This window comes from Macrobrachium nipponense, chromosome 32, assembly GCF_015104395.2.
Source record: "Macrobrachium nipponense isolate FS-2020 chromosome 32, ASM1510439v2, whole genome shotgun sequence".
Lineage (NCBI taxonomy): Eukaryota > Metazoa > Arthropoda > Malacostraca > Decapoda > Palaemonidae > Macrobrachium > Macrobrachium nipponense.
The window spans coordinates 42,354,209-42,372,741 of NC_061094.1; the positions used below are offsets into that span (position 1 = coordinate 42,354,209).

At 47.8% G+C, this 18,533-nt stretch overlaps 1 long non-coding RNA gene across 1 annotated transcript in view; it reads left to right on the plus strand.

The window, feature by feature from the left end:
- Window positions 1–14,637, plus strand: part of LOC135207142 (uncharacterized) — a 35,333-nt gene extending 20,696 nt beyond the window's left edge. The window contains exon 3 of the long non-coding RNA XR_010312893.1: window positions 14,500–14,637. This is a non-coding gene — a long non-coding RNA (uncharacterized LOC135207142). The remainder of the gene's footprint in view (window positions 1–14,499) is intronic.
- Window positions 14,638–18,533: the final 3,896 nt, after the last annotated feature.

Genomic DNA, 18,533 nt, shown 5'->3' on the forward strand with positions numbered 1-18,533 from the left:
AAGGGGTTCCCCTCTCTTATTATAGGGTCTCTCTTTATCCGTAAACTGACGTTATTTTTGTAGCAAACCAAGGTGTGTTGCAAGCTGAGATACTCGATGGTCCTAGTTCGACCCTGAGGGAGCGTGGGTGTTTACAAGCGTGACTTTTCTATAGATGATAAGCTGGACGCTTATTTAGACACCAAGCGTGACGCTCGGCTGGACGCCGAGCGTGGCGCTCAGCTGGATGTCAAGCGTGACGCTCAGCTGGATGCTGAGCTGACGCTCAGATGGACGTTGAGCGTGACGCTCGAATGGATGTTTTGTGGACATTCATCAGGATCACGTGATATTTGTCTGCAAGCTCGTCGACAATCTGACTTTCGTAGAGACTCCCATCGAGAGAGTGCAAGAAATTACCTCTATATCGGATTTTTAGTGACTAATATTCAGAAAGCACCTATTACGTCACAACAGCAATCTTCATCAAGGATTGAATCGAAAGGACTTATATCACCGTTTCAGGAGTCCCCTCTGCCGCTCATATAGAAGAAGGACGAATAGTAGGATGTCAGAAGAAACTGACGAGGGACCACCTTCTAACGTTCAGCTTCGTCTGATTATTAGGTATTGGTTCTTTTGCTTCGAGCTTCAGTTGGAGACGAATTCCAACCTGTGGCTCCTCGCTATATTCCCCTTCTCAGTTTTCGTTATCGAAAACCGACAAGTTTCCTGGTTTGTTCATAAAACTTGCCCGGCGGATGTATGTATAGTTGTGTTTCTCTGAAATACAGCTATATATATATTTATCTGCCGGGTAAGTATGAACAAACTTATTGTATCTTAATATCATAATTGTTAAAAGGAAGAAGTCTCTTTCAACGAAAATAGCTTTTAAAAAAGGTTCAAGATTGGATGGAGTCGAGAAAAGCGCAAAGAAAGACTTCTTTTGCCCAGCCTCTGTCAGACTATGCGGCAAGGCAGGCATTGGTGGGATACAATAAACCATATCGGTGTAAGAATTCTCGCATCGGAATAAGGTGACTTTTCCAGTCTGGTCGACGCTCCAGGGAGGTCTCTCCTTTCGTCAACAAAAGTTGCGCGAACTCCTGATGAAATGGACTACCATCGGAAGAGCTCTCATTCATTAGTCAGACTCGGCGTCGCGTGACCAATGGTAGTTGTGACGCCAGATAACTCACAATCAATCAATCAATCATTCGTCAGAGTCTCTTCCACGAAATAGAATGAAGTTTAGGTACAATAACATAAGAAGTTTGAACTGTCATTTTCGGTCCTCGGTTTTAACTTGAGAAGATTCCTTGAATAATTTTTAATTCGTTCGTGGAAGAAAACGAATACAGTATATTTTCACTCTCTCTCTTCCTTGCAGAAGAAAGAATGTAGTAGAGAATTAGCTGTCCAAGTGATTACAATACTTATGTATTTTATCTTTGCGTTATATTACTACTGTATGGATCAAGTCATATACGCACATCGTAATTACTATACACGGATAGTAACCGAAAGGACTCGTATTCTAAGTGTACTTAATCGGTCCTTCCTGCAAACTTCCAGGAGTTTCCGGTGTAAGGACAACGCTAAAATGTATTGTTACAACAACACCAACTCAGCTTCTGCATCTAGCGTATTCGGTTTTGCTTAAATATGCCTGCTTGAGAATTCTCTTCTAATCGATAATAGTAACAGACCTATCCTTCGTAGAATAGAGTAGCTGGTAACTCAGGCAGAGTAGTGCGAGACGACCATTGATAGCTGCTGTCGTTGTAGATGACGCAGTATATTCAATCGGTACTCCCTGCAACCTTCCAGGAGTTCCGATTTAGTTTTTTTTGGTTATTTAAGCGAGTGTTATGACAACACAAAATCAGCTTCTGTATTTAGCGGATTCTGTCTCGCTTAAATATGCCAACTTGAGAGTTTCGTGCTGTTCAAATAATGAAAAATCTATTCCTTCGTAATATGGAGTAGCTGGCAACTCAGGCATAATACTGCGAGAAGTTGAACGTAAGCTGCTGTAACTGTACACCAAAACCCCCCCTCAGTATCAGCTAGCTGGCTGTTATGCGCGGACGTTTAAGTCTCTCTCTCCCGCGGGATTGATTGACGAACGTATCTCTGCCCTTACAATCACGGACTTTGCCCAGGATTGAGGGAGATTCTAACATGCATTGAATAAACATTGCCTTCGTTTGCAAAACAATTTTTAACAGAGATATCTATTAGGCTTTTTGGTACTGTTTACTGCACTGTAACAGAATTCTGTACGAGTTTACCGCAGCATCGATTATAATAATGCTCTCCTAATTATGAAGAGCGCTGCCTTCTTAGGGAAGGAAGCATGCTTAAGAGAGGTAATGGATGAATCTGCTGGGGACCATTTCCTCGCTGAAGAAGCTTCTTTTCCCTGAAAGGACTGCAATTCAGACCTCTACAGTTTTGTACTTCCGGAAAACTGAAGTAACATCAAAGAGTCTAGGTAATGATTCTGAACATCTCTCAGTAGTTCAATGATCACCTCAGTGATAGCCCCTCGGCTCCGGCGCTTGGCTATGTGCCATAAATTTTATAATCTAATCTAATCTCAGGTGATAGCGAGATGGTGCCAGGCATCCTGACAGAGGTTCAGAGGTCCTGCCACATAATCGAAAAGAATTGGAAGCAATTTGGTTGACTCTCCAGTTCCTCGAAGGAATGAGTTTTGGCCGAGTGGTTCAGATCAACTCTGACAATTCCACAGCTCTCTCACATCTCAAGAAGAGAGAGCCATTGATGGTCACAGGCACGGAGCGTATCGATCTCCAGAGGTTAGCTGCATGATTGAAGGAAGTCCGTGCAAAGCTTCTCTATCGACGGCAGCAACTACTGACGTCTGAGTATTCTTTCCTTAGAAGTATGTCAAAAGTCGTGGGCTACTCTAATAGCCTCACTTCGAGAGGTATCTCTAAACCGTTCGGCTCTGAGTCTGACTGCGTTCAGACTGTCAAGAAAGTGACCAGAATCAAGAGGTTTTTCAAGACTAATGGCTAGTTTCATTACCAAGATAAAGCAGTTCTGCTATCTTGCAGTGTACCAATCGGAATGGGCCGTTTCTGGAGATAGGGCAGGAAGAATGGTTTTTCCTCCACCTCGACCTTTGTGAATTACATTACCATCTTCCCTTTCCGTCGGAAGAATGGGATGTACTAGCATTCTCAACTATTGTAGAATACCGAAGTAGGTTGTTGGCGGCCTTTACGCTCAGATATTTGGATCTGCCAAACAACAAAGCCCTTTACGATCTATGAGGTCTGTGGAAATCTCGAAATTGTAGAATATTTCCTGTGTAACTTTTTGCATGTGACCAAAATTCTAACCACTCTAGATAAAGACAAAGAGGGTTAGTGAGGTTTAATACATCATCAGAGGCTTTGGCTTTAGAGGACATAATGCGGTGTGTTCTCTAAGCCTTTTGTTTTTACAAGAATGAAAAACCAAAATGTTTTAATCCTTGGCCCAGAAGCTTGGAAATCAAGGGGTGCTATGGATTATTAGGCAAGAAACAGAGAGAGTCCTGTGACCTGTCAGGGCCCTCAAGTTTTATCTAGTTAAAACTAAAGAAAGTGGAGGTCCTTCGGACAATCTGCGGTGTTTCGTAAAAAGACCAGACTTGCCCAGGTCGAAGAACACCCTGGCGTTATTGTTGATGATTTCTTTTAAAGAAGCTCATTCGTCATGTTTGGACAAAGATTTGAAATCTTTTAACTGAATGTTCACGAGGTGAGGGCGCGGCCTCGGAAGCATTTCAACAGAGCATGGCACTCAGTATCATCCTGAGTGCCACGTTTTAGCGAAGCAACTTTGTGTTCATTTCACAATACCTGCGGGATGTGAAGACGACATATAAGATTAGCTGCTCGCATGGGGCCATACGTGTCTACAGACACAATCTTGGGGGCAAGAAGTATCACTCATCCTATCCTATAGAAAATGGTTAGGAAGAGTTGTTAATTATGTTTATTGGGTCGGCCGCCAGTGGCGGTCTTCTCAATCCTTAAGCCTTAGTTAGATATCCTTAACTTTGGCTAGGGTTGGTCAGGTGGTGATATATTATTACTTCTTAGCCCTCATGGTATGGTCAATATGGTCTAGTCACATTGTGGTCACGCTCCCGTTGACAGATCATCTAGAACTCGCCAGCTACATAGGTCACTACCTTGCTGGAGACTCTAGTAAAGCAGTAGCAGACTTGGGTGACAATAATCACGAAGTCAGCTATGCTAACAGGTAAGGAACCAAGATGTCAATCATCTGCACGCAATGTGTTTCCTAAAATCCTTTTCTGTCCCTCCCCACCTCCAAAGGTGGGATTCAGCTATATATATATCTGCTGGGTAAGTTTCATGAACAAAATGATATTGTTAAGATACAATAAAGTTTGTTCATAACTTACCTGGGCAGATATATATATCCAAAGTACCCACCCACCTCCCCTCAGGAGACAGTGGGAATAGAAAATCTGGATAGAAAATGGGAATGGTTCCTGACTCCCGCCTCCCAGCGGCGGGAATGGGTACTAACCACCTGGCCGACCACTGCGTGTGCCGGGAGTTTTGAAATTTCTGTCGGACTTCGAGAAATACAGCTATATATATATCTGCCCAGGTAAGTATGAACAAACTTTATTGTATCTTAACAATATCATTTTTTAATCGACTTGTCTTTTCTATCTTCAATTTGTTCCGATACGGGATACAAACCTTTCGGTCCTTTAACAGTAGGAATATACTTTCGGCGTAGCTGGAATTACGGCCGTTGAATCTTGAACAAGGCGGTTGGCAGTAACTACCGTGGGCAGGCTAGCCTCCCCGGATGTAAACACTCCACTTTACTTTAGGCCGTCTTCCGGTGAAGACGTGTGTTTGTGAGCTCCGGCTGACTGGTTGTTGATCTTTTTTCCCGTGGATCCTTTTGGTTTATTTTTTGTATTTAAATAATTATGCATATACGTGTTTTGATATTAATACTAAACAAACAAAGGTTTGTCCTTGGTTTTTCAATTAATATACAAACCCACATTTTGTGATAGCCTTTGTAACTGTCCCTCTACTTGTGTTAAGAGCCGGCAGCTAAGGTATGCCAACGTACTTACATTCTTTCGCCCTTTGACACTGGCTCAGACTTGCATGAGGACGAGATATGTTATTTATCGTGAGGATGAGGACCATGTATTTAACATAAGTGATATTGATCCTGTATCGGGACATGTATTCATCCAGAAATTACGCTTACGCTTGGGAATTACCAAGGGAACTTCAAGGTTTGTCCGTGTTTTGTTGTTATGGTAATTTATCTTCTCCTTCTCCCTTTCACTTACTATCAGAAGAAGAGAAGGATGGGCGTGCAGTGCTGATGTTGGGGGATCTCCTCTCACTTCGGAGGGCGGCGCCCTTGGATGTGTGAGGAGTATCCTCATTACTTTAATTTTTTTTTTTTTTTTTTTTTTCTTATTTTTTTACAGACTATTGGTGATTGTGTTTTCAGCAGTTTTGGTTGGATGCTCTTCATATTGGGGATCCTAACCTTGGAATTGTACCTATGACTCGTAGCATGTTGCGCACCGATCCGTCGAGTGTGTGTACTGATCCCCTGCTGATAATAATTTTCATTACCACTACTACCCGGGAGTTATGTCACTGGATGAAGCTGTCGCGCTGCCCTGTGAGGTTATCTACTCCTGATGGTAGAAGTCTAACAGAAGGAGAAACCGAAGAGGAAGAGAGCTCGTCTAGTGTCATCATCCTCCTCTTCAAGATGATAATTTCTTCATGCCTCCCCCCCCATTCAACTTTTAAGGCTTTGCCGTAAAAGAGAAGGTGGTCTCCCCCCCCTAAGAAGTCTCATCATGGGACTTCTAAGGGTCTGTCTCGCTCCGGTGAGACAGGTGGGTCTTCCGCGGGGGTCCTCCATTCTTTCGGGAACGGGGCCCATCTCTTCTTCCTCGAGGAGGAAGCAGACGGGGACCATGGAGGTACCGGCCACCGCTGGTATCTCCTCTCACGGTTTGAAAGGTTCCACCTCCAGGACCGGGAACCGTCTCGGCCGCCCCACCCCGCTTGCGAGCGTTGCTGAGTGTACGGTTACCTACGGGTGACCGTGCAGCCAGGGTCCAACTGCGGAGTTTCGCTCACTGTGTCAGGACCCAGGCACGGAGCGGAAGATGGTAGGAAGTTGCTTGGGTGACTCTCGCCAGACCGGCGCTTGCAGCGATCGTCCGGTGCCCAGGGTTGATGTGACGTTCCCAACTCCCGGTCCAGGCACGCAGAGACCGGTGGAGGAGGGCCATCCAGCCCTCTTTTAATTAATCCTTTTCTTTCAGAGACAGCCCCACTCAGGGGTGGCAGACGCTTCACCTGCCAGGTAGGAGTTTTGTAGCCTCCCAAGGAAGCGTTCTCCACTGCTACTCCCACAGGTCCCTCCGGACAGGTGCAGTTGGGCCGTGTTGCATCGGCAACTGCCCCAACTCCGTCCTGGATGGAGGACCTGTCGGTTGTCCTGAGGAACTGGCGAAGAGGAAGTCCAGGAAGAAGAGGAAGGTGTCGCCGTCGTCTTCTGCCGCCTCTTCCCCTTTGACTTCCGAGGCCCCCCGGCCCCCCAGCTGAAGAAGAAGGAGTCCTCCTTCCCCCCTAAGAAGTCTCGCTCAGAGACCTCTAAGGGTCTGTCCCACCCGGTGGGACAGTTGGGGCTTCCGCTGGTCCTCCTGTTTCTTCGGGGAACGGGTCCCCGTCTCTCCTTCCGCAAGGAAGAAGATGACGGGGGCCGGACCGGGTTGGGGTACCGGCTGACACTGGTACCTCTCTCCTGGCCCCAGAGGTTCTGCCTCGACGCCAGGTACCTTCTCAGCCTCTCGTTTGCAAGAGGTACCGAGTGTACGATCACCTGCGGGTGACCGTGCAGCCAAGACCCAGGCAACCGAGTTCGCTCAGCGCCAGGATCCAGGCATGGAGCGGAAGACTGGTGTGAGTCGCCCAGGTGACTCCCACCAGGCCAGCGATCGCTCTCGTGGCGAGCCGCCGGTACCCAGGGTTGACGCAACTGTCCCAGACCGGCCGCGGCTGAGGCGAGGAAGCGGTCCCCTCGGTCGCCTTGGTCCAGCCTTGACTGGTCCAAGCGGTGTGACGCGCTGTGAGGACAGGCCTCGCTCCCACCGCGACAGCGGGACTCTGCCAGTCCCCTGACCGCCGCTCCCACTGGGACCGGCCGGAGAGTGAGACCAGCAGCAGCTCTTCTGATGCTTGGGACCGTTGCCGCTGTTCTCGGTCCAGCCGCTCGACCAGGCCTGCAGATTGATCGCCACCGCGGGTTGGCGAGCGTCTGCAGCCCCCCTCCCAGCACGCCGGTTCTGCCAGTGGACGAGGGGGAAGCATTAGATCTACCTCTCCTGTCCCTTCAACTTCCTCGGGCTACACCGGGAAAGAGCAAGGCGATCAGGAGTGATCGTGAGGGGCGCGCCCCCACCGCGACAGCGGACTCTGCCGGTCCCCTCCCGACCGCTGCTCCCACCAGGACCGGATGGATAGGGGAACCAGCAGCAGCTCTTCTGACGCTCGGGACCGTCGCCGCTGCTCTCGGTTTAGCCGCTTTCCCCCAGAAAGCCGCTCGACCAGTGCAGCCCGATCGCCAGCTGCTCTCCTGAAGAGAATGACGCTTCGATTCTTCTTGGTCCAGCGTTTCTCGCAAGAAGACCGCTGGTCCAGACCTGCAGCTCGATCGCCACTGTGGGTTGGTGATCGCCTGCAGTCCTCCCGCCTACTGGTTCTGCTAGTAGGCAGGGTAGGAGCATCAGGTCTCCCTCACCTGTCCCTTCAACCTCCTCAGCGGAGTGACCATCACCGCCGTTCATGTGACGGTCCGGCTGGACCACGCACATAGAGACCGGGGTGGGCTCCCCCTTCGGTCCTCTTGAGAGGTTTCGACCTTGATGAGGACTGGGACGCGCCGGGAAGGGACGTCGGGTATCGGCTCTCTCCTGTCAGGTGCTCGCTCAGGCCCCACCCAGACGACGGTCACGGTGGCGGCAGACGTTTAGCCTACAGTACGAGTTCGTAACCCTCTTCGGGAAAACGTTTTGCTCCAACGGTAAACGTTTTCCTAGACTCTGAAAGGAGCACGGTGAAAATGCCTGCCCGTACTCGCTCTCCAACTGCTAGCACAGCTGGGAAGGCGAGCAAGTATCCAGTCGTTCCTCCCCCATTCCCCCTCTCCCTATGGCTGTGAAAAGGGAAGGGGTAGGGATCCTGCAGAGCGTTCTCCGTAGGATTCCACGTCTGGAACTGCGTTCCTAGAGGACCTTCGGGTCCTACCAGACGTAAGTCCCGGTCGTTGAGGAAGGATCTTGCCTATCCTCGATTTCTATGGGAATCGGGAGGACCACAACCCGATGATCGTCTGACGAATTAGGTGGGGGTGGTTTCGCCAAGTGCTTAGAATTCTTCGGAGTTTCTAGCACTCTCCAAGTGTTCAGGTCTTCTACGATCTGCACACACTTGGGTGAAACCACGGTCCAGAGTGGGCGAGACGAGAATCACAAATAATTGTTACTACGTCAATCGGAATCTCACCGAAGGCTCGAATTCCTGGAATCTCTAGCGTTCGAGAGAAGTACTGCTGCTGAAGGAAGAATATCTCAGGAGGGGCTCAGCCTGGATGGACCTAACAGTCCGTCACTCAGTAGGCGGCCAAACCCCAGGGGATAGGGAAGAACGGGTGTGAACATCCAGTTCGGCTCGAACTATCGTCCTCGGTATCCTGTTATCACCATAGAAGTCTTTCTTCGGGAAAACTTCTCCTTCGCTCTCTTCATTAGAGAATGAAGGGTGTTGGCATCCAGTCCCTTATTCTTGTTCCTCGAATGGAAGAGAATTTAGGATGGAGGTCTATGTACAGGAACCTACAAATATACTACGTATATTGCCCTCGTGACATGCTTCTGTTATCAGTTGAATTGTCCAAAGTGTAGGCACATCCGTAGTTAACTCTATGGGTTGTGACCGAGACGAATAGTATCTTCTCAATTGAACTGCAACTCGGGACTGCCCTGCAAACCTCCAGGAGTTACCAGCTTCAATTTTGAGATACTTATGGTATTGTTACAACAACAACTTCTCAGCATTTGCATTCACCGAAATCCGTTTCGATTAAATACAAATGCTTAAACATATTTTTTTTGCGCTCGATGGTTCTAGCCGAACGCATTCCTTCTTGGAATGGATTACCTGACAACTCAGGATGACGAGTGAGTGAGAGCTAGCGGTGTATGGGCTGCCTGCCACAGCCCAGTACCAGCTGGCTCTCTGAGATAGCACGGTCGGATTATCTCTCTCCTCTGCAATGATTGACTACTGAACCGAATCTCTGCCCGGCAATCACAGACTTAGGTTTCTGGTTGGCTGGAATTCTCGCATACGTGAATGACCATCTCTACTGCATCGCCTTGGACATTGTGAGAATTTTCAGACAGGTATCTCAATAGACTCGCTACCATCTTTCATTTTCTGTTTACCGCATGGTAACAGAAGTCTGTAGCCTAGTCTCCCCGCTGCATCGCACCTGCCGCTGCGATAATGCGGAATGATTTCTTCAGACATCTGAGTTGTCTTCTAAATATATAGGCAGTCCCTGGGTTACGACGGATTCAGGTTACGACGTTCCGAGGTAAAGGCGCTTCTCAATTATATTCATTAGACATTATTTCCAGGGTTACAACGCCTAAAACAACACTCATCTGGGTCAGATTGAAATAGGACACCAAAAATGCAAAATAATCAATATTTGAAGGTGTTTTTTTTTATGAAAATGCAATAAGAATGCAGTTTACATAGTTTTCAATGCACCCAAAGCATTCAAAGTAAGGTTTTCTTAGGATTTTTACAATGTTTCGGCTTACAACGATTTTCGGCTTATGACGCGTCTCACGAACGGAACCCCCGTCGTAACCCAGGGACTGCCTGTATCTCGTTTTCGTAGGTGTGCAATTGTTCGTGGTTCACCCTGAATTGTAGTTGTATAACGGAAGACATCACCTGTTCCCCGCCCTGCCAGCTCTACTTCCAAGTACTATATAGATGTCCTCCCTGGATAAAGTTGGGAAGAAGAAGATGATGATTCAGCCCATGAGAAGCAGTTCTTCAGGCAGTACAATCCCTGTGTTTTCATTACTGAAAAGCGCTCCGCATTCATTGCAACTCCGACTTCTCACCGAACAGCAATGAAGTATAGCGGTTTAGCGTTTTCAGTCCTTTGTAAATCACAGGGATTAGGCCATCTTCGCGGGTTGGTGTCATCAGCGGGACTTTTCTACATTCAGAATCTTGAGAGTTACTTCTCTCGATTCGGCTGTGAAGATGTAAGTCGGCATTCACCTATCACCTTCGTCCTCAACGGCACATAGTGTTGTTTTCTCCTTAGTTGAGATTCAACTACTATGAGAACTTTTGTCTTGCCATCAGGACCTCGGTCTCTAGAAGGCAATTGACTTTTGCCTGTTGGCCCCATGCCTTGAGAGAATCATCATCTCGCCTTCCGGCATCGGTGGTAACAGATAGACGATTTGTATGGTCTCTCGGCATAACCCTTCAAAAGGGGAGGGTCGGACTACACCTCAGATGCTTGGACAGCTCGCCTCGCACAACCGAACGCTGTCAGTCGGCAGCTGTCAAAGCGTCCAAGCCGTCCACGAGCTACGCTGTGGACTTTGTATCGGTTGTTCCAGATCAGTTGTTACTTCATCCAACTAGCGTGTTCCGGTACCCCATAACCATCGACACCCCACCATGGAGTGTCGGTGTGTTTATCCACTGCGGGAGACGAAGAGACTTCGCCGCAGTGGGGTACGAGACTTGCGAGACACTTCACTGCAGGTAAGAAGGATGCGAGAGTGACTGCTCTCCCTCTTCCACGCCTCGTCTCTCCATTCCTCGTCCTCCACGGGTTGAGGATAGGACTCGAACTCACACTGGCTGGTCGGACGATTGATGCGTTAAGCCTATACATAAGCATCCTTTTTATGTTTCTTATCAGTATCATAGAAGCAATCCGCTCCTTCCTTTAGCAAGGGGAGGAAGGAGACTAACAATAATGCAAACACTTCCCAGAACTTTGCATTAATGTCTCCGATGCCAATATTCTTCACAGCCCTTTTTTAGATGAGTCACGAATCCCTCTCTCATTTCGAAAGGCCCATAGTCTGACTCTTGATCACGCAGCTCCTATACTCTGATCAAGTTGTCAGAGGCAGCAGGGCACTCCTCCTCACTCTTATGACCAGGAGGAGTAGCCTAGGTGCGCAGAACTCCAGTCAGTTCTAGAGGCTCACTCAGATTCCTCCCACCAATCAGTGAGTCTTCCTATCGTTAAAGGACCGAAAGGTTTGTATTACGTATCGGAACAAATCACAATTTGTCAAAAATTGTATTTTTCCTAACTATACAAACCTGAGGTCCTCTAACAAATATGCCCACCTCATGCCATCCTCAATCTGAACCTGGGCCGAAAGGCAAAGTGGAGTGTTTACATCCGGGCAGGCTAGCCTGCCCACGGTAGTTACTGCCTAACCACCTTGTTCAAGATTCAACAGCTGTAATTCCAGCTACGCCGAAAGTATATTCCTATTGTTAAAGGACCTCAGGTTTGTATAGTTAGGAAAATACAATTTTCGACAAATTGTGATGTTTAATGTTGTACCTTTCAAGTCTTGGATAAATCATTGAATTATGTGAGTGACTTGTTCAAGAGACCCTTTGGTATATGTAAACTACATTGCTGATACACTCATGTCACCAAACCTTGTTTTATTTTTAACCAGATCCAGCTGCGCTAGAGATTTTTCCCCATGTGTAAAGACCTCTGGTTTGTTTAGTTTATGAAAAATACAAATTGATAAAAAAAATTTGTCATTTTATGAACTTATTGTAGCCAGTATGTCTAGAATAGTAAGGAAGTAGGGCAATTTTAATTTTCTTATCCATTTCCTTGTAATTAAGATTGGGATTTAATGCAAAATTGTCTTATGATTGGGATTTAATGCAAAATTGTCTTTTTTAAGACAGGTTTCTTGAGAGAGAGCTTAGTTTGTAAAATGGTTGAGCTAACAAGAATACTTAGGGAAAAATTTGGTGTGACATTGTTGGTGTGTAGGTTTCTGTTTGTAACCAAAATGTGAAACTTTTAAATCATTTGGTACAGTTTGTAGCAAGGCTGAAAGTATATTCCTATTGTTAAAGGTCCTTAGGTTTGTATAGTTAGGAAAATACAATTTTCGACAAATTGTGATGTTTATGTTTGTACCTTTCAAGTCTTGGATAAATCATTGAATTATGTGAGTGACTTGTTCAAGAGACCCTTTGGTATATGTAAACTACATTGACTGATACACTCATGTCACCAAACCTTATTTTATTTTTTAACCAGATCCAGCTGCGCTAGAGATTTTTCCCCATGCGTAAAGACCTCTGGTTTGTTAGTTATGAAAAATACAAATTGATAAAAAAAATTTGTCATTTTATGAACTATTGTAGCCAGTATGTCTTAGAATAGTAAGGAAGTAGGGCAATTTAATTTTCTTATCCATTTCCTTGTAATTAAGATTGGGAATTAAAGCAAAATTGTCTTTTTTAATTGTTGGTGTGTAGGTTTCTAGGTTTCTGTTTATTACCAAAATGTAAAACTTTTACATCATTTGGTACAATTTGTAGCAAGGCCCCTAAGTAGCATTAATAACAACAGTAGTTATGTATTCCAAGTACAGAAATATTTAATGTATTTCTTTGTGCACTACAAATGTTGAACACAGGTCAAAAGTGGGTCTGTCCCATCTGCACCCTTGAGGCTGGATTATGGATTGTGTCCTGTTTTAGTTACAGTAGTACCTCGAGATAGGAAATTAATCCGTTCCGAGGAGGCCTTCGTATAATGAGTTTTTCGTATCTTGGAACACATTTTACATGTAAAATGGATAATCCGTTCCAAGCCCTCCAAAAACACCCCATTAAATTTCATAATAAAGCTAAATTGACCTATAAACAATGAAATACTACAACAATTGGACCATTCAATACCTAAGTTAAGAATAAAAATCCAAACCTGTAAATAAAGTAAAGTATACTACATTAGTGTACAAGAAATAATTATTACTGTAACGTAAAATGTCGAAGCTTACCTTTCGAGTGAGGCTATCTCCGAAAGTGGCGGCAGAGGAGGAGGAGGAGGACAAACGGCAGATGCGTACACTTAACTTTACGAAACACATAAAAAAATGTCAAAAAACAAACTAAACTTTACAAAACACATTAACAAAACTGTAACACTTAAACTTTACAAAACTTAAAATAAAATTTATTTTGTCTTTTTTTTGATTTTTACATTTCGTTTTACTTTTTTATAGTTTACGTAATTTCAATTTCTTCACCACCGAATGGATGCCAGTCCGTTTACGGAATTTTTCGAACCATCACCCATGGAGAAGCCTTGAACTCTGGGGTTGCCGTTGATGTCCCATCTCCGCCGTCGTCTTTGTGGTTGGGCAATCAAATCGCCGAAAATAGCGCTGGCCTTCTGGCAGATTGCCGTCTCGGTTATCGTATCGCCATCGATTTCTTTGTCCTCGATCCATACAAGAAGCAGCCTTTCCATTTCATTATGCACATGGCTCCTCTTGTTGGACAAAACAAAATAGTGACGCCCTTGGAAGGTGTAGCTGCTTTGATGGCTTAACCTTCTGCTTAAGGATGGTGCCTATCGTCGATGGATTTCGGCCGTATTCCTTAGCGATCACACTCAACCGCAAGCCAGCTTCATACTTTTTTATTATCTCCATTTTGTCTCCATAGAAAGCATTCTCTTCTTTCTGTGAACTTCAGCAACTTTCTTGGGACCCATGACTATGTACTGTACGTAATTAAGTTGCGTTCTCACAACACGATAAAGTAGCACAACACGATAATATGTACGTACTGCAACAAAATCACTAACGATTTACGTACTAAACGAATCGTTTGGAGCGAACGAATGCCGATTGCGTACAGTAAAGTTTCGGGTGCGAAGTGGCCGAGGTAAAGCACGCCAACACGTCGTACGTATGTATAGAAGATGCATGATGGGAGGGATGCTGTCCAATTAGAGAGAAGGATTCATGGCTTGGCTAGCATCAGGAACCAATGGGAGAGCAGGAGGATGGTGGCGAGTCTACTATAACTAAGATAGCGGCGTGCGGCGCGAGTTTCAAAATTGTTATGAGGCGAATCTCGGACTTTCAGAAACCTTTCGTATCTTGAAAACTTTTCGTATGTGGAGCAGTAAAATTTTTCAAAAAAGTTCTTTGCTTTCGTAACTTGGGATTTTTCGTAAAAAAAAAAAAAGGTTGAGCCTTTCGTATCTCGAGGTACTACTGTGTACCTTGTAAGCCAAAAGGCTTACCTGAATTTTTGATTAATTTATGTAACTACCTTGCTTCTTATCTTTCAGAAAATTATCATCAGCTTGCAAGCCTAAATCTTGCTCCATTTTTGTTTTGAAAGGAAAAATAAGGCCACAAGGCGAAGGCATTAGCACAACGTGTCTTTGCCTGTAGAATCGAACAAGCACACATTTATGTAATCAACATCTAAGTCCGATCAATTATCCTTCTGTAGCTCACAAGATCTGTGGTGTGAAATCAGGACCACTGTAAGGACAACGCTTATTCATAATTTTCTCTGTACATAATTCATCATTCGCGTTGTTCTTACTTCCCCCTGAGAGAGCATTCAGCGGGCTTTCCGTCAGTGTATAAAGCTTGTATAACCACATATTGTGTACTTTTATATTTTGTATTTTATGTCTCTAAAGAAACACAAATCGGGTCTCGCCGACCCACTTTTACTCTCTCGCGGGTCGGTGACCACATTTCCGTCCGCATGCTGTATATTTATATTTCCCTTGACTGTAATAAAAATCAGTCACTTCTACCTGCCTCTTTGTCCACCTCTCACAACTGGTGACCTCCCGGTTTGGACGGTGACCAAGCGGTTTTGGCTCAGCCATTAGGGGACTCACTACCGCCGCTCACCTTCAGAGATCTTTAACGGACTCATACGGCGCCTCAGTATAGATCTCTGAAAGCTCCTACCGTGGAAATAACCAACGCCTCTTACGGACTAAATACGGCATACCTGCCCAAGGTGTGTTCAGGCGTTTCCTCAAACGGTTTGGCCCACCATTCACAACTTTGTCGACCGTTTTGTGAGAGAGGACAATGGGCGCAAACAGTACCTCGCGGGAAACCTCGCGGGAAACCCGGGCCTCCCCCACCCAGCGACGGACTCTGACACAGCGGCCGCTCAAGCTGTCAAATTGCCCCCCTTCACAACGGCTGACCCGTCTTCCTGGTTCTTCCGAGCCGAAGGGCAATTCCGGATCGCGGGGGCTCAAAACAAACAAAGTGCTGCAGGCTGACCTCGTCGCAGCGGCTCTCCCGACAGAGGTGCTCGGCCGAATATCTAACTGGCTGACCGGTCGAGCACGAATCGGACTTGTCACGCTCGACGAGATAAAAGAAAGGCTCTTGACAGCCTATTCCGTGCCTATCGCTGAAAGGGCCGCCCGCGCCCTCGACCTAGTCGCGAACCCCATGCGCGGCGCCGACACCCAAGATGCCTGGGACACTGTGATGGGCCTCGTTTGCTGCCCGAAATAGGCCCCGACGGAAAAAAGGTAGAGATCAGCCTGAGCCGCGAAATATTCCTGCGGCAACTCGAGCCGGACGTCCGAAAGCAGCTGACCGACGCGTACACCCTAGAGGACGACGAACTACTAGAGAAGGCAAAGAAGCTGACGTTGTCAAACAATGCCGCGAAGCTCGCCGCTCCCCCCCGATCCTCCGTGTGCCTGGCCGCAGAGAAGGAAGAAGACGACGACGACCCAACGCAAAGAGATCGGCGCCGTATCCCAAGGGAAGTCCTCCCACACGCAGCGAGGTGAAAACTCCTGGTGCCGCTTCCACCGGAGGTTCGGGAGATTCGCCAGGAGGTGCGAAAGCCCTTGCACCTTCAACAGTCAAAAAACGACGACGGCAAACAAAACCAAGGCCGCCCGTGGCAACGGCCGCGTCGGAACTACACACCGTAGGGGGTTCTACGTCCGCGACGCGATCTCCGGCCGGAGGATGTTGGTGGATACGGGGGCAATGCACTCGATATTCCCGCCGTCTCAGGAAAAGACCGTAGCCGCGAGAGCCGACAAAACAACCTCCTCCCCGTCGCCGCAAACGGGACCCCCATCCGTTCCTACGGCACAAAGCCCTCGAGATATCCATCTTGGGGCGAAACTACGTCTGGGAATTCACAATCGCGGACGTCAGGATCCCGCTACTGGGGGCAGACTTCCTGGCTGCAGAACGGCCTCCTGTTGGTGACGTGGGCCGCAAACGAACCCTCCTCCCGACATCGAGGGACAAATGCCTTTCCTTCCACTAGCAGCAGGCCCGGGCGCCCCTACAATTTGTACCATCGCCCCCCCCCCACAAATACGGCAACCTCCTGCAGGAGTTCCCCGAAGTCTTCAAGCCGGAACTTCGTCAGGCGGCAGGGACGCCGCCCAAGCACGGGATATTCCACCACATAGCCACCACAGGCCCCCCGACACACGCGAAGTTCCGACGACTCCCTCCAGGCCGCCTCCAGGAGGCGAAGCAGGCGTTCTCGGAGATGGAACGAATGGGCATCTGCAAGAAAGCATCGACCCTTGGGCGTCGCCCCCTGCACATGGTACAGAAACCTGACGGCACCTGGAGGCCCTGCGGAGACTACAGAAGACTCAACCTCGCTACAATCCCCGACCAATACCCCTTGCCAAACATGCAGGATTTGACAGGGGCCCTTCATGGGGCGAAGGTCTTCACAAAAATGGACCTCTTAAAACAATCCATTTCCAGGTTCCAGTGCACCCCGAGATGTCCCCCAAGACTGCCATCATCACGCCTTTTGGCTCCTTCGTTTTCCATTACTCAACCTTCGGCCTGAGGAATGCAGGGGGCCACCTTCCAGCGCCTGATGGACAGCATCCTGGGGGGACCTGCCCTTCTGCGTCTGCTACGTCGACGATATCTTGATTTTTTCCAGGTCCTTGGAGGAGCACCTACATCACGTCCGAGCGGTCCTGAAGCGCCTGCAGGAAAACGGGCTGGTCGTCCGTTTCGGGGGGGGACAAATGCACCTTCGCGCCGAGAAGGTGGACTTCCTCGGACACGAGATCTCCGCGACGGGCGTGCGCCCCATGGTGCCTCGAAGGTATGGCGTGGTTGCCAGAAGTTCCCAAACACCAACCACGGTCAAGTCCCCTGCAGGAGTTCATCGGAATGGTCAATTACTACCGCCGATTCATCCCCGCCTACAACCCAGCAGCTAACGGCATGGTGGAGAGAGTCCACCGTTCGATCAAGGCTTCCCTGATGGCGCGCTGCACCGACGAAAATTGGAAGAGCCAACTACCGTGGGTCCTCCTCGGTCTCAGGACTGCCCCGCGGGCAAACGGCGAGGCATCACCCGCGGAGAAGGTATACGGGGAGCCATTAACAGTCCCTGGCGAGTTCTTCCCGACCAATGCCGACAACGCTGACGTCTCCATCGCCAGGCTTCGGAATCCGCCGGGAAGTTCACGCCCTGCGTCAAAACCTTCTCCGACAGAACCAAACGTTTCCTCCCGAAGGCCCTAATCATCGGCAAGCCACGTCTTCAGTCAGGGACTACGCCCGCCTCTAACGAGACCCTACCGCGGTCCCTTCCGCGTCCTACGACGCACTGACAAGGCATATCTCTTATCCATCAACGGTCGCGAGGACTGGGTCACAATCGATCGCCTGAAACCAGCCTTCATCATGGACGAGGACCTCGCAGACGCGGATTCCCACAGGGCGCCTCAATCTTCCTCGGAAAAAACGACTCCTTCGATCGCCAAACCTCCTAGCCGTAGCCGCGGCCGCCCTCGAAAGACGGTCGGACCCCCCGAGGATCACCTCAGGGGAGGCATCCCGTCCCCGGAAAACCCCGAGGATCTACACAACAACTAATATCACGCACCGAGGGCGCCTCCGCCGTCCAGCTCGCTTCCGCGAGTGACTACCCGAAGTACAAAGAAGTCAGCCAACAATCATACCTAATTATTGTCTTAGGGGGGGAGTATTTGTAAGGACAACGCTTATTCATAATTTTCTCTGTACATAATTCATCATTCGTGTTTGTTCTTACTTCCCCCTGAGAGAGCATTCAGCGGGCTTTCCGTCAGTGTATAAAGCTTGTATAACCACATATTGTGTACTTTTATATTTTGTATTTTATGTCTCTAAAGAAACACAAATCGGGTCTCGCCGACCCACTTTTACTCTCTCGCGGGTCGGTGACCACATTTCGTCCGCATGCTGTATATTTATATTTCCCTTGACTGTAATAAAAATCAGTACACTTCTACCTGCCTCTTTGTCCACCTCACACCACCACAATGGCAAGTCACCATCAGTACCACTG